General features: G+C 40.2%; 1 pseudogene; it reads left to right on the forward strand.

Moving 5' to 3' along the window:
• Nucleotides 1-11,505: 11,505 nt before the first annotated feature.
• Nucleotides 11,506-13,126, forward strand: LOC126802624 (aspartate carbamoyltransferase 3, chloroplastic-like; annotated as a pseudogene).
• Nucleotides 13,127-13,285: the final 159 nt, after the last annotated feature.

Consider the following 13,285-nt stretch of genomic DNA (forward strand, 5'->3'; position numbering starts at 1 on the left):
AATGTTATGTTGATGATTGGTTGTCAAAACAAAGAAAATAAGTGATCACCTGGAAGATCTACGAAGAGTGTTCGACTGGTTACGCAAGTACTAGTTAAAAATTAATCCTTTGAAGTGTGTCTTCGGTGTCAGTTCTGGAAAGTTTTTTGGATTCATCGCAAAGCACCGAGGCATCGAGGTAGACCAATCCAAAATTAAGGCCATCCAGGAAATGCCAGAGCCAAGAAATTTGCGCTAATTGAAAAGCCTCCAAGGACGACTTGCGTTTATGAGATGGTTCATATCGAACTTAGCGGGCCGTTGCCAATCATTCAATCGACTCATGAAGAAAGATTTTCCATTTGTATGGGATGAAGCTTGTCACAATGCCTTTGAGAGCAGAAAAAAATACCTGGCGAATCCTCCGGTGTTGGGTGCACCTATCGCTGGGAAACCTCTTATCCTTTACATCGCGGCTCAAGAGAGATCACTTGGGGCCCTTCTTGCCCAAGAAAATGAAGCCAAAAAGGAGAAAGCCTTGTACTACTTGAGTCGGACCCTCACCAGACCTGAGCTAAATTATCCGCCGATAGAAAAGATGTGTCTTGCACTCGTCTTCGCCATTCAAAAGTTGAGACATTACATGCAAGCTTACACAATGCACTTGGTGGAGCGAGCCGACCCAGTTAAGTTCATATTATCTAAAACAGTTCTAACCGGACGCATGGCTAAGTGGGCGTTACTATTGAACCAATACGACATTGTATATGTGCCCGCGAAAGCAGTGAAAGGACAAGCGTTGGCCGACTTCCTAGCAGACCACCCTATTCCAGCGGATTGGGAAATCTCAGATGAATTCCCAGACGAGGAAGTCTTCCTTGCAGAGGTCCTCCCTACTTGGAAGATGTTTTTTGATGGCTCATCTAGGGCAGACGGGGCAGGGGCTGGTGTTATCTTTGTCTCTCCATAAAAACAGATATTGCCTTATTCTTTCACTCTTGGGAAACTGTGCTCCAACAATGTCGCAGAGTACCAGGCGTTGATCATGGGATTGCAAACAGCGTTAGAAATTGAAATCCAAAGTCTCGAAGTGTGTGGAGACTCGAAGTTGGTGATTCATCAACTGCTCACTAATTACGAGGTCAAGAAGGAAGATTTGGTACCTTATTTCCAACTCACCACACAACTCCTGAAGGGCTTCGATAAAGTTACACTTATACATGTGCCACGGAAAGAAAATCAAATGGCGGATGCATTGGCAAACTTGGCGGCAACTTTGTCATTGTCTGGAGATGAAATTTTGGACATCCCAATTTGCCAAAGGTGGGTCATGACAACAAAACCTTCACTCTAGTGTGCCAGTTCTCATGTAGTGTCAGTTTACACCATTGATGTTGAAGATTGGAGGCATTCTTTTATCGACTATCTTGAGCACAACAAGCTTCCCGAAGATTCGAAGCAAAGGTGGAGCATCAAGCGGCGAGCACCGCGCTTCCTCTACTACAAAGAAACTTTATATCGGAGGTCATTTGACGGAGTACTTCTTCGATGCTTAGGAAAATATGAAGCGGTCAAAGCCATGGAAGATGTTCATTCTGGAGTATGTGGAGCACATCAGTCAGGACCAAAGTTACATTTTCAAGTAAGACGACTAGGGTATTATTGGCCCACCATGGTCAAGGATTGTATGGAGTATGCACAAAAATGCCAAGCTTGTCAATTTCATGCCAACTTCATTCATCAGCCACCTGAGCCGTTGCATCCGACAATTGCTTCGCACCCATTCGATGTCTGGGGAATGGATGCAATCGGACCCATCACTCCGAAATCATCGGCTGGTCATATATACATTATGACAGCCACAGATTCCTTCTTAAAGTGGGCAGAGGCGATACCGCTCAAAGAAATAAAGAAAGAGAATGTTGTGGACTTCATTACGGGAAGTATTATACATCGCTATGGTATACAACGGTGCATCATCACAGACAACGCCAAATACTTCTCAAATACTGCAACAGAAAAGTTAAGCAAAAAATTCCACTTCAAGCTTCACTTCTCTTCAATGTACAATGCTCCGGCAAATGGTTTGGCAGAAGCATTCAACAAAACGCTTTGTAACATTCTGAAGAAAAATGTCAGCAAGAAGGAGAGGGATTGGCACGAGAAATTGGGCGAAGCTCTATGGGCTTATAGAACGACATATCGGAGGGCCACAAATGCTACACCTTATTCTCTCATCTACGGTGTCGAAGCCGTGTTACCATTAGAGAAAGAAATCCCATCATTGAGAATCGCTTTGCAAGAAAGTCTCACAAATGAAGAAAATGTCAAGTTGCGCCTGGAAGAGTTAGAAGCTTTAGACGAGAAGAGGCTTGATGCACAACAATACCTGGAATGCTATTAAGCTCGGATGTCACACGCCTTCAACAAAGGTATTCGACCACGGTCATTTCAAGTTCATGATTTAGATCTTGTTGTTCGAAGACCCATCATTATGACGCACAAGTCTGGCTCCAAATTTAAGTCAAAGTGGAATGGTCCTTACGTCGTCAGAGAAGTATACACCAATGGAGCTTACAAAATTATGGCGGAAGACGGTTTGAGGATCGGTCCCATTAACGGCAAGTTCTTGAAGAAGTACCATGCTTGAAAACATCAAAAAAATGCTCTAAGTTTGCATGAGCTGAAACTGCGCAAGACACAAAAAACAAAAAAACAAAAAAAATGCTCCAAGTCTGCACGAGCCTAAACTGCACAAGACAAGAAAAACAAAAAAAATGCTCCAAGTCTGCATGAGCTTAAACTGCATAAGGCACCAAAAAAACCTTTGAACTATGTGATGACTTGATTCTTTTTTTAGAAGGATACGTAGGCAGCTTGAGAATAGCAATCTTAAGTTCAGTCACATCAAAATAAAAATAAGGGTTTGTCTGCCAATCATAAAGCAAATTCTTATTTCACTGATAGCAAGTTGAATTTCAAAATCGGTTGATTACAAGATGATTGAAAAAAAAAGATGAGCAAGTCCTGATCATTCAAGTCAACTATCACATCCAGGTCAAACCCTTGAAGCTGCTACGATGTTCTTCAAAACTGGCTCGCAACTTCTTTGGCTCTTCAATCTCTATTGCCGTCAGTTCTGGAATCTCTTGAATTTGACAGTTCTTCTGTTCTAGATCAACAAGTCTTGCATCATGAAGAAACAAGTCCGCATCCAGCGAGTCCAATGTCTGCTCTAGCTTCTGTTGTTCCTTCTTCAAGTTCTCAAGGGACTCAAGTGTAGACTTACGCCGATCAAAACTATTTTGTCGAATTTCTTGGGCTGTCGTGATTTCAGACTCTGTCTCTGCCAATTTTTGGGCGCTTGTGCCCATGGCGCATTTGTGAGCGCATGCAAGCCTTGCCGAGTCACATAGGGTAGCGCTTGTCATCAACTGCTCCAATTTGTTTTTTATTGTTGATGGGTCGACTTCATATTTGCTAAGTTCATTCGTCAACATATCAAGCTCATTCCTCCCAGCAATAATCATCTTCAGAGAATACGTCGCTATCACGCCTTCTATCTTTGCACAAACTTCGCAGCTGCTCGCATGCAGATATCGCGGAGCCATTGACCTGTATCCACTACCTCAATATCGCACGCAGAAGCTTCAGGAAATATTGCTTTTTCTGAAGGCTTTGTACTTCCCATCGCCATGGACAAACCTGTGTATATGAGGGTGAAAATTAGCATAAATTATTGAAGAAATATGGAAAATAATGTATAAATGAAGTCGCGTATACCTCTCTGGTCAACTGGTTGTGGTTCACTCTCTTTCCGATGTACGTCATTTTCTGGGAAAATGTTAGTTGCACACTCCTCAAAAGGAAATTGAACGCCGTCACCTGAGCAGACTTCATCAAAATAACCGATATCTTCAAGCTGGGAGGAACAAAATTGGATCAAGTTGGCAATAAGTGAACTGTTAAATATGATACATAGTTAAAGGGGACGAGCACAAAAGCAAATACAGCAAAAAAAAAGGTTTAAGTGAATACCTCAACATGCGCAGGCACGAGTTTTGAAGGACCAGGAACGTCCCCAAGAAAATTGCCGCCAAGATCAAAGTCGGCATTGGGATTGAAGTAAATAGGTCCAAGACCAGCATCATCCCTCTTTTGACGTTTAAAGTGCACGTCACTATGAGTACTATTGCTGCTTCTTCTACGCATCCTGGATGTAGCAACCTTCTCATTCGACTTGGGGCGGAAATCTGCTGAATCTCTGATTCCTTCCAAAGCTGGAGTAGGTGGAATCTGATAGTTGTCAACCGGGGGCAAAACTTCGACGGAGACCAAAATTTGGAGAGGAGTTGTCGCACGGTCGTCTCCTTTAGCTTTCGGAGGCTCTTATTGTGGCAAATTTACAATGGTTATCTTCATAGGCCTCTTCAACGCAGGGTGATGAACTTTGGACCACCATTCGATGTAGTCCTGAGTAACCATAAACTTGGTGATGTCACTTTTCATAGGTAAAATTACCTCATTTTTTGTGCCAAGCTTTGTCAAACTATCGCTGAGGGTTATATGGTTCGACTACTCGCCAACTATCTTGCCGTAGAGACACAAATCCGGAGTGAAGGTTAATGAGATAGGCGGAATCTGCAAGAAGGGCTCCGTGGGTGTCAACGATTAGTTTGCGCACACTTGGAACTTTGGCAAATCGTTTCATCCGAACATTATCACAAGCTGTGAACAAGGCACGGGCATGTCCATCCTCAAAATTTCTTGCTGACAATTCCCCTGAAATATGAACAATTAAAGGCCTGAAGCTTTCTCGATGTCGAGAGAAGAAATGAGTGCCGAAATACTCGCCCCACCCGTACAAGTAATGAAAAGGAAGCGCAGCTGAACAACTTCCTGGATCACTCGAGACGGATATGGCATTTAAACCCTGATATATATTCGCCAACACGGGAACCACCAGACAGTAGTGTTGACCTCGGGCCATCCTGTGGGCGATCTTAAAAACTCCCGGATGAATAAAACCTGGATCATTCTTCGGGAATACGAATAAACAAAGCCAGCACACATAAAAGGCAGAGAGGTAAACAGATTCCATGTTTGCTTCTTCTACGCCTAAATCCTTGAATGGTGAAAGATATTCCAGAATTCGCTGGCGAATCCCCGAAATGGCGCCCGATGAATCGTGAGTATTAGTTGGCGCGTCCCTCTTATTACGCGTACTCTTGGTAATAGGCCTCTTGTATCTCATCTGGCCTTTGTACCAATATTGTATCCATGTAGCTATCTTCACGTTGCCACGATCCCTCTTGCACAATCTATGGTAAGCAAGAAACAAATAACGACAGCTTTTGGGGATAAGAAGCTTCCTTTCTTTACTCTTTGCAGAAAACTCGGCAACGGGTGGAACAACTTCTTCATAAAACCTTCCAATGATAGGCAAGCCTCCAATATGCAAAAGGTCCAGAAGGGATATAGACATCTCACCTTGCGTTGTGTGTAGAGTGTTTGTAGCAGGGCACCAATAATCACAAAAGGCTCGCACAACGGGAGCAAAACGATCATAGCTGAATAATGACGCGAACACTGCTCGATAGAGGCCTGTCTTCTTGATATGGTCTTTGTTTCGGCTTAAAACATCTTCTACCCACTCCCAGTAGCACTCTGTGTAGGTAAAACCGCCAGTAGTTCGAAACGCACCCCATCGCGCAGAGTTGTCGGATATAGAGTCATTTAGAAGCTTGAATGACATCGCGGGAGCATCTTCGTCACAGTGTGCAGACTTCAGCATCAAAACGTCTGAACTTATATCCTCATTGCCTGACGTAGATGGTCGAAAGCTGGCTACTTGACGGTTCACTGTGAGACGAGTGGAGCTGCCATAAAATGGAGTTTTAAAAGCGAATTGCCCAGTAAGAGAGAGATATACAGTCAAGGTAGTGTCATCATGTTGCTCATCTGCAACATCCTCGAGGATAGTAATCGTCCCGTCCTTGAAACTTTTAAAAGCCGCCATGCTGAATGTGACGCGTAAAGCCTAAAACGCTTTTATTGAGTGTTGTCAAGTCTATGAATTGAGAGCAGTCAAGCGATTAGGTCGTTTACGTTCTTCAAACTCTGAAAGCCGCCATGCTGAATGTGATGCATAAAGCCTAAAACGCTTTTATTGAGTGCTGTCAAATCTATGAATTGAGAGCAAGTCAAGCGATTAGGTCGTTTACGTTCTTCAAATCCGTCACAAACCAACGCGTTTCGAAAGAAGTCGAATGGTTAGATTGACCGCGGCGTTCGAATTGTTGTTAAAATCCTACAAAAAAAGGTCAAAGTCAAACGTCGACGAAAAAAAAACGGTCAAAGTCAAATGACGAAAAAAGGTCAAAGTCAACTTACAAAAAAATGAGGTTAAAGTTAGACAAAAAAAACACCAAACCGATTGCAAGAAGGCACACCCGCACCTAATTAATCAATGATTCATTCATTGATTATAAAATTGGGGGGGGGGGGGGGGGGGACTGACAGAACCTCCAACCACCACTTAGGAGCCTCCACGTTGCTCCTCTTCTCTCTCCCTCAGTCTGCAGAAGCCTCCTTCTTGGTCAAGCAGATCGGCCAGCCGGAGGCACGCTGGAGTCCGCTTTAGTAAGAAGCTTAAACAACCTCTGCAACCTCCACACCACCTCTCTCTCTCTCTCTCTCTCTCTCTCTCTCTCTCTCTCTCTCTCTACAAATGGAGATCGAAGCCTCTCAAGGTACGTATATGGCAAAGGGATCTTCAATTGAGGGTCCCTAGAGGAAGAGGTTGCTGCAACACCTTAAAGACCTATACCAAGAAAACAAGACACTCATGAAGCTTGTTGCAAGTAGAGATAATCAGTGTCAAGAAATTGGAGAAACAAAATTTCAAACTCACCCAAACAAACAGCCAGATGTTGCAAGAGGATGCTGGAGCTAGCACGTCTGCTGTTGCGGCGACCGTGCCTGTGGAAGAGTTTGCTGATGGAAGAGATGAGGATGAAAACTAACAGAGCTGTTTGTGGATGAAGCTTCTCCAACTCCTGTGTTGAACCAGCGATTACATAAGATTAAATAGGACTTGCAGCTCATTAATGCAGAATGCAAAAGCATGCTCAAGTAGACAAACATGCAGCTCATTAATGCAGGCAGAGAAAAAAAGACCAACACTGCTGAGCAATCAATGCAGCTCATTAATGCAGGCAGAAGAAAAACAAAGCCAACACTGCTGAGCAATAAAGGCTAGAGATGAATTGTCAATGATCATCAATAAATGCTCAAACCATGCCAAATCAACACCAAATCAAATAAATCGACAAGAAAATCAGTAATTTCCCTTTGTGACGAACTAAATCTCGGAAGTCATAAGGAACATTACTACAAAATTTGTGGAGTCCCGGAAGCTAGCTCCACAAATTCTCCAAATTAAAGTACATACTTCAAGCTGCGTTTTTTACACGTGACGACGACATGTCTGCAGCACGACTTGAAGTGGGGGCATTTGTAGACACAAGAAATTTAATGAAGTAAATCATTTTTATTAAATGATTAAATCGACCAAGAACCCGACAAAATTGCACACCTGGCCCAAAAGTCAACAAAGTCAGTACAGACCCGAATAAAATTCACGTCAGCACATAAACGGATGATCGTAATCAAAGCTACGTGATTCCGACTTTAATTGGAAATTAAATGTCATTGACGATCGAAATGGTAATCCTGCATTTAATTAAATTAATAAATTTCTTTACGGTTATAATTAAATCAATTATTTGAATCTTGATTATTTAAATTAATCAGAAAATACATATTGATTTAATTATACAACTAAAGAAATATTATTGTTTTAGTATCATTAAAATATTCTATAAATAGAATATTCTTGACACTATAAATACCCCTTTCAACATAAAGAGAGGGGGGATTTTTTTTTACATTGGAGAAGAAGAAGAGAGCAATATCACTCTCGAGAAATCCCGAAGTCTCCCAAATCCACGAAGAATCATCAAGCTACCAAATCGCTCGTTCTTCATCAGATCCAAACTCAAGTCCACGAAGAATCATCAAGCTATCAAATCGCTTGTTCTTCATCAAATCTAAATCCAAACTCAAGTCCACGAAGAATCATCAAGCAGCCAAATCGCTCGTTCTTCATCAAATCAAATCCAAATCAAACTCAAATCCTCAAGATCAAGTGCATGTCACCCTTGAGCCAAATCACATATGGAGATAGAATCAGAGGAGTTCACAAAGATTGTAACCCCGCGCTTGATTATCAATAAATTACATTTTATTTGTACACGTGTCTGCATTCTTGTTTGTTTTAAGATTATCGTTCTACAACATCAAGAGAGCAATTAAATTTATGAAATGGTTTTTGTCATAGTAGTTGTCTACGTTGATGAATTCACAATGATACCATATATAAAAATTGGTGAGATGATAAGCTACTTGAAGACAATCATTGTGCTAACATTATTTATCACCTACAAACTATGGTGAGTGCAGTTGAACGAGGAAGTTTGAGGAGTTCTTGGTCGACCTTTTTATGTGGGTGGTGGGGTTGGTTCTCAACGAGATAGCAGGATTGTGGTGGTATTGTGTCTTGGGATCATTTTAGGGCCGGTCCTGAAGAATTTATGCCCATAGCGAAAAAAAATTCGGTGCCCTTGTACAATTATTTTTATTTCACCTCAATACAAGTATTTAGAGATCGAGCCAATATCAAAGTAGGATGCTAATTTTGAAGCCAAATTTAATCAAATTAAATATATGACTTATACATTGATTTTGAGTCGGGCATCAACATTTCTAATTGCATTTTTCAATTGTCTCGTATTAAATTACGGTAAAATATCAAAATACGAATCATATGTACATACAATATGATATAATTAAAGAGAAAATAAACATAAGATGTTTGTGAGATAACAAACGATTAGAACAAGTTGACAGATTGATTCACCATTAAAACATGAATTTGAAAAAGAAAAATGTATTTATTTTAAGATTTTGGATAATAGAGAGTTAGAGATTAGAGAGTCTCATAAAATTTATTTGTTACATAATTGTACAATACATGTTTATTTGATTATAATGCTATAAAGTAACAAGATTTCTTTAAACTATGTGAAGAAAATTGTGTGGAGAGGCCTAATATTATTTCAGGGTGTTCTTGCAGTATGAGGTTTAGGCTCAATGTCCCTCTTTGTATTCTACGGTTTCATTAATAGATACGTTATGAGGGCAGCTGCCCATTTCAAAAAGAAAAAAAAACTTAAAGAAATTTAATGTATGCGTATTTGTGGAGGAGTCGAGGAGACCTAAGATTAATAAAGGAGTTGATAACTCTCCTTAATTACCTTCCAAAAATCATTAAGATTGGCATCACATATATAAACATTGAAACTTGTGTGAGCCCCCTTAATTTGGTGCCATGTGCGGTCGCCCTGCTTGCCCTACCCTAGGGCTGGGCTTGGATAATTTAAAGGCCTTGTTGAGGTTTGTTTAGTGGTGGTTAGCAAGAGTCTGGGTTTTGAGTAGGGCCGGGCTTGGATCATTTAAAGGCCTTGTTGAGATTTGTTTAGTGGTGGTTAGCAAGAGACTAGGTTTTGAGTAGGGGTGGGCATAAAAAACGGAAATCCCGATCCCGTCCCGAAATTCATAGGGGCGGAACGGGATGGGACGGAGGTCTAAAAACGTTCGTCCCATCTCGATCCCGACCTGTTTCATAATAGTGGGATGAGACGTGAGACGAATAATTTATATCCCGCTTCGTCTCGTCCCGTCCCACTTTTAATGAAAACTTAAAAATTCTTATATATTTGTATCAAAATGAAACTAATTTATGTTCTTAATAACTCTAAAATTATATCAACTCAAATAATAATGATAAATTATAATATTTTGAACATAATATGCATTTTTTTGTTAAAATTTCATTATTGAATGTTACTTTGTTAATGAAAAAGTAAAAATATAGGTTTTTATTTAACTTCATAGGAATGTTGGATTTGTCCCGTCCCGTCCCAACCGGAATTAATCCTGAGTGAGATGCATTCTTAAAAACCCTCGTCCCGTCCCGATTCAAAAGAGTGGGACGGGACGTGGGATGAGCCCCGTCCCGTCCCGTGCCCACCCCTAGTTTTGAGGTCGGTATTTGATCGATGGGCTCCATTATGATTGGAGTCTTCCAATTTGGTGTGCTTCCCCTAAATCCTAGTAGAGGGGGTGGGGCAAAGAGGAGTTTTATAACATTTTGCGCGTTGCATAGTTCTTAGGGATGATAATTCTTGATGCTATCCTAATTTATAGTTGTACGATAATGTGAATGCAATAAAAACAAATAACACATCGATGTTTTACCGCACAAACCCTGCAATAAGAATAATGTTTGTGTGTCACTAACTCTTAAAAGGCAATTTGGAGCCCAATTTGGGAAGTATTCACTAAGGTATAGAGAAGTTCGGGCTTGTAATAAGTTTTAGAAGTTCAAGCGGTATATAGTCAGCCGATCCCGTTCGCAGTTCACGGCTTGCTCCAGCTCAAAAGGTTCTTCAATGATTCATGTACCTTTCCTCGTCTATTTTTACTTTTCTAGTCTAAGTCTATCTATTTCTTTTCTTTCAGTATAGATTCCCATTCCGGAATGTGATTTAGTCTGAATCTTTGTATCTTTTCGGGAATGCCCAACGTTTACGTACATGTTTACTGTTGAATGGAAGTTCAACACATTTAGGGTACGTTTGTTACCTGGGTTTGGATTGGACTGGACTACTTTACACATAAAAATAAGCCGAAACCCACGTTTGGTGAAAACACGGGATTTCATTTAATGAGCTTACGCAGTCCCCGCATCCCCATATTTCGGCTTATGGAGCGGCCCCAAAATTGGGGGGACTCCATAAGCTTTCGCTGCATAAGAAAAACGTAGGGCTTCGTCTCACTCTCACGCCTCTCTCACTCATCTCTGGTGCTCTCTCACTCATCGACTCTCTCTCACACACCCCCATTCCAAGTTCTACCTCTCTCTCTCTCTCTCTCTCTCTCTCTCTCTCTCTCTCGCTCTCGTCTTCACCCTTGCTCTATCTTGAATTTTTTTTCTCGATCTGGTATGGGTTAAAATAGATTGATTTACTTGACTATTGTTTATGGATTGTGTTTATTTGATTGATTGATGAATGATTCTTGATCTGGGTAGCTTGATTTGATATGAATTCATGAGTTTCATAGCTAGGTCGTCTTCTTGATCTGGGTTGCTTGATCTGATTTCAATTATATATCTATGAATAAAATGGAGTTCTCTTAATAAGCTAGGCTGTATCAACCCGAAATTAGAGGACTCTTTTGATGCCTCTTTATATTCTTTTTGTTATGCTCAATGTTATTTGCGTTTTAAAAGTTAATTATTTTCTCCTATTATCTACCATAAGATTTGAAAATTCAGTAGAACAATGATGTCTGATGTCCGAATTGTGCACTATGAATTTGATTCCTTGATTACAGCTTGGGCTCGTTCATTATAATTTTCTATAGTAATAATAGAATTTTGGTTCTTTTATCAAACTATTCGGCCTTGATTAGTTTCAAATACTACCATAGATTCATTTTCAGTTTTATGGGATACACAGAGGCTTCAATTGATTGATTCTACATAATGGCTCCTTCATCATCACTGTTTTCATGTTCTATCCAAGGAGCAATGCCGTTTCAGAAGACAAACTTTAAACAGTTTCAGTGCAATTATGCAGACCTTGGCTTTAAGCAATTCAGTCACTCCAACTCAATGCATCTAAAACATCCAAGGTTGTTACCCAATGAGAAATTCTCATAAAGTGGGACTCTGTTTCGTGCACTGAAACTTGAAAATCTACCTACCTTTCCGCTGGGGAGAAGTTTCAACTTGAAGATGTAATTGAAGCTCAACAATTTGATAGAGATATCTTGAGTGCTATATTTGAAGTTGCACGTGATATGGAGAAGATTGAAAAGAGATCACCAGGAAGCCAAATTCTTAAGGGATATCTCATGGCTACTCTCTTTTATGAACCTTCAACTAGAACTAGGCTGTCCTTTGAGTCGGCCATGAAACGATTAGGTGGAGAAGTTTTGACTACTGAAAATGCAAGGGAGTTTTCTTCAGCAGCTAAAGGAGAAACACTTGAAGGTATGTTCTTTTTCCACTTACTATATATTTAAATATGATTTTACTTTGATTAAAGTATTAAACTGTGACATGAGGGCTTGAATTTCAGATAGCATAACTGTTAAGGGTTACTCAGATATAATTGTGAGGGGCCACTTTGAGAGTGGTGCAGCCAAGAGAGGCAGCAACTGCTGTCATTCCTGTAATTAATGCAGGAGATGGTCCTGGACAACACCCAACTCAGGTACACAGAACATTGTCCTTATTGTAAATAAGTGAATTAACTGAGGCAAAGTCATATGGTTTGTGACATGTAGAATCCCATAATCTGTGGTTGCATTTGACTGAGGAACAACCAAATGCTATGTTTAATGGTAGACAAAAATCTTCTTGTACAGTACTGAAGGGTATAACAATCTTTCATTTAGCTTATTGGAGAGAAAGTATTGGGAGGGGAAATTTTTGGGTATAGATAGGAAATCAGCTTATAAGAAAGACAGTAGTTTGCACTGAGTCCAATACATATTTAAAGATGCAGGTATGAGCATAATGATGGTTCTTTGCTTCTTTCTCATACTAAGGCATACTGCTAGCATCAGGTCTTGTTAGTTTCAATATCTTTTATCACGTTCTTGTAATCCTGTAACCCAATGAGTTTAGAAGCTTTCTCATCTCCACAGGCCCTATTGGATGTCTATACTATAGAAAGAGAGATAGGAAAGCTGGATGGCATAAAAGTTGCACTTGTTGGAGATATTGCCAATGGGAGACAGTGCGTTCTCTCGCATACTTGCTTGCCATTGTTGTATTAATTGGTGGACTTGTTTGTGTAAACTATTACTCTTATTTTGTAATCTATGAACTTGTGGCTTACTATTTCATCTTCTTCTTTTTTTTTTCTTTTTTTTGTGTGGAGATTCATAGAACTTCCTCATGTCCTTCCTTAGAGAAGGGAAAAGGGCTGGATACATGTGTGCATATGTGTAAGAATGGGGTGGAAATACTGGAATTGTCTTTCATCTTTCTTTTGGATATATAATTTGTACTTGTGAATATATTAATGTATTTTTATTTATTGAAATCAGTTCCATCTTCAGTAAACTTGTTTTGATTATAGAAACTTATTTTCTTGAGAAAAAAATCAAA

This window comes from Argentina anserina, chromosome 7 (assembly GCF_933775445.1).
Source record: "Argentina anserina chromosome 7, drPotAnse1.1, whole genome shotgun sequence".
Taxonomy (NCBI): domain Eukaryota; kingdom Viridiplantae; phylum Streptophyta; class Magnoliopsida; order Rosales; family Rosaceae; genus Argentina; species Argentina anserina.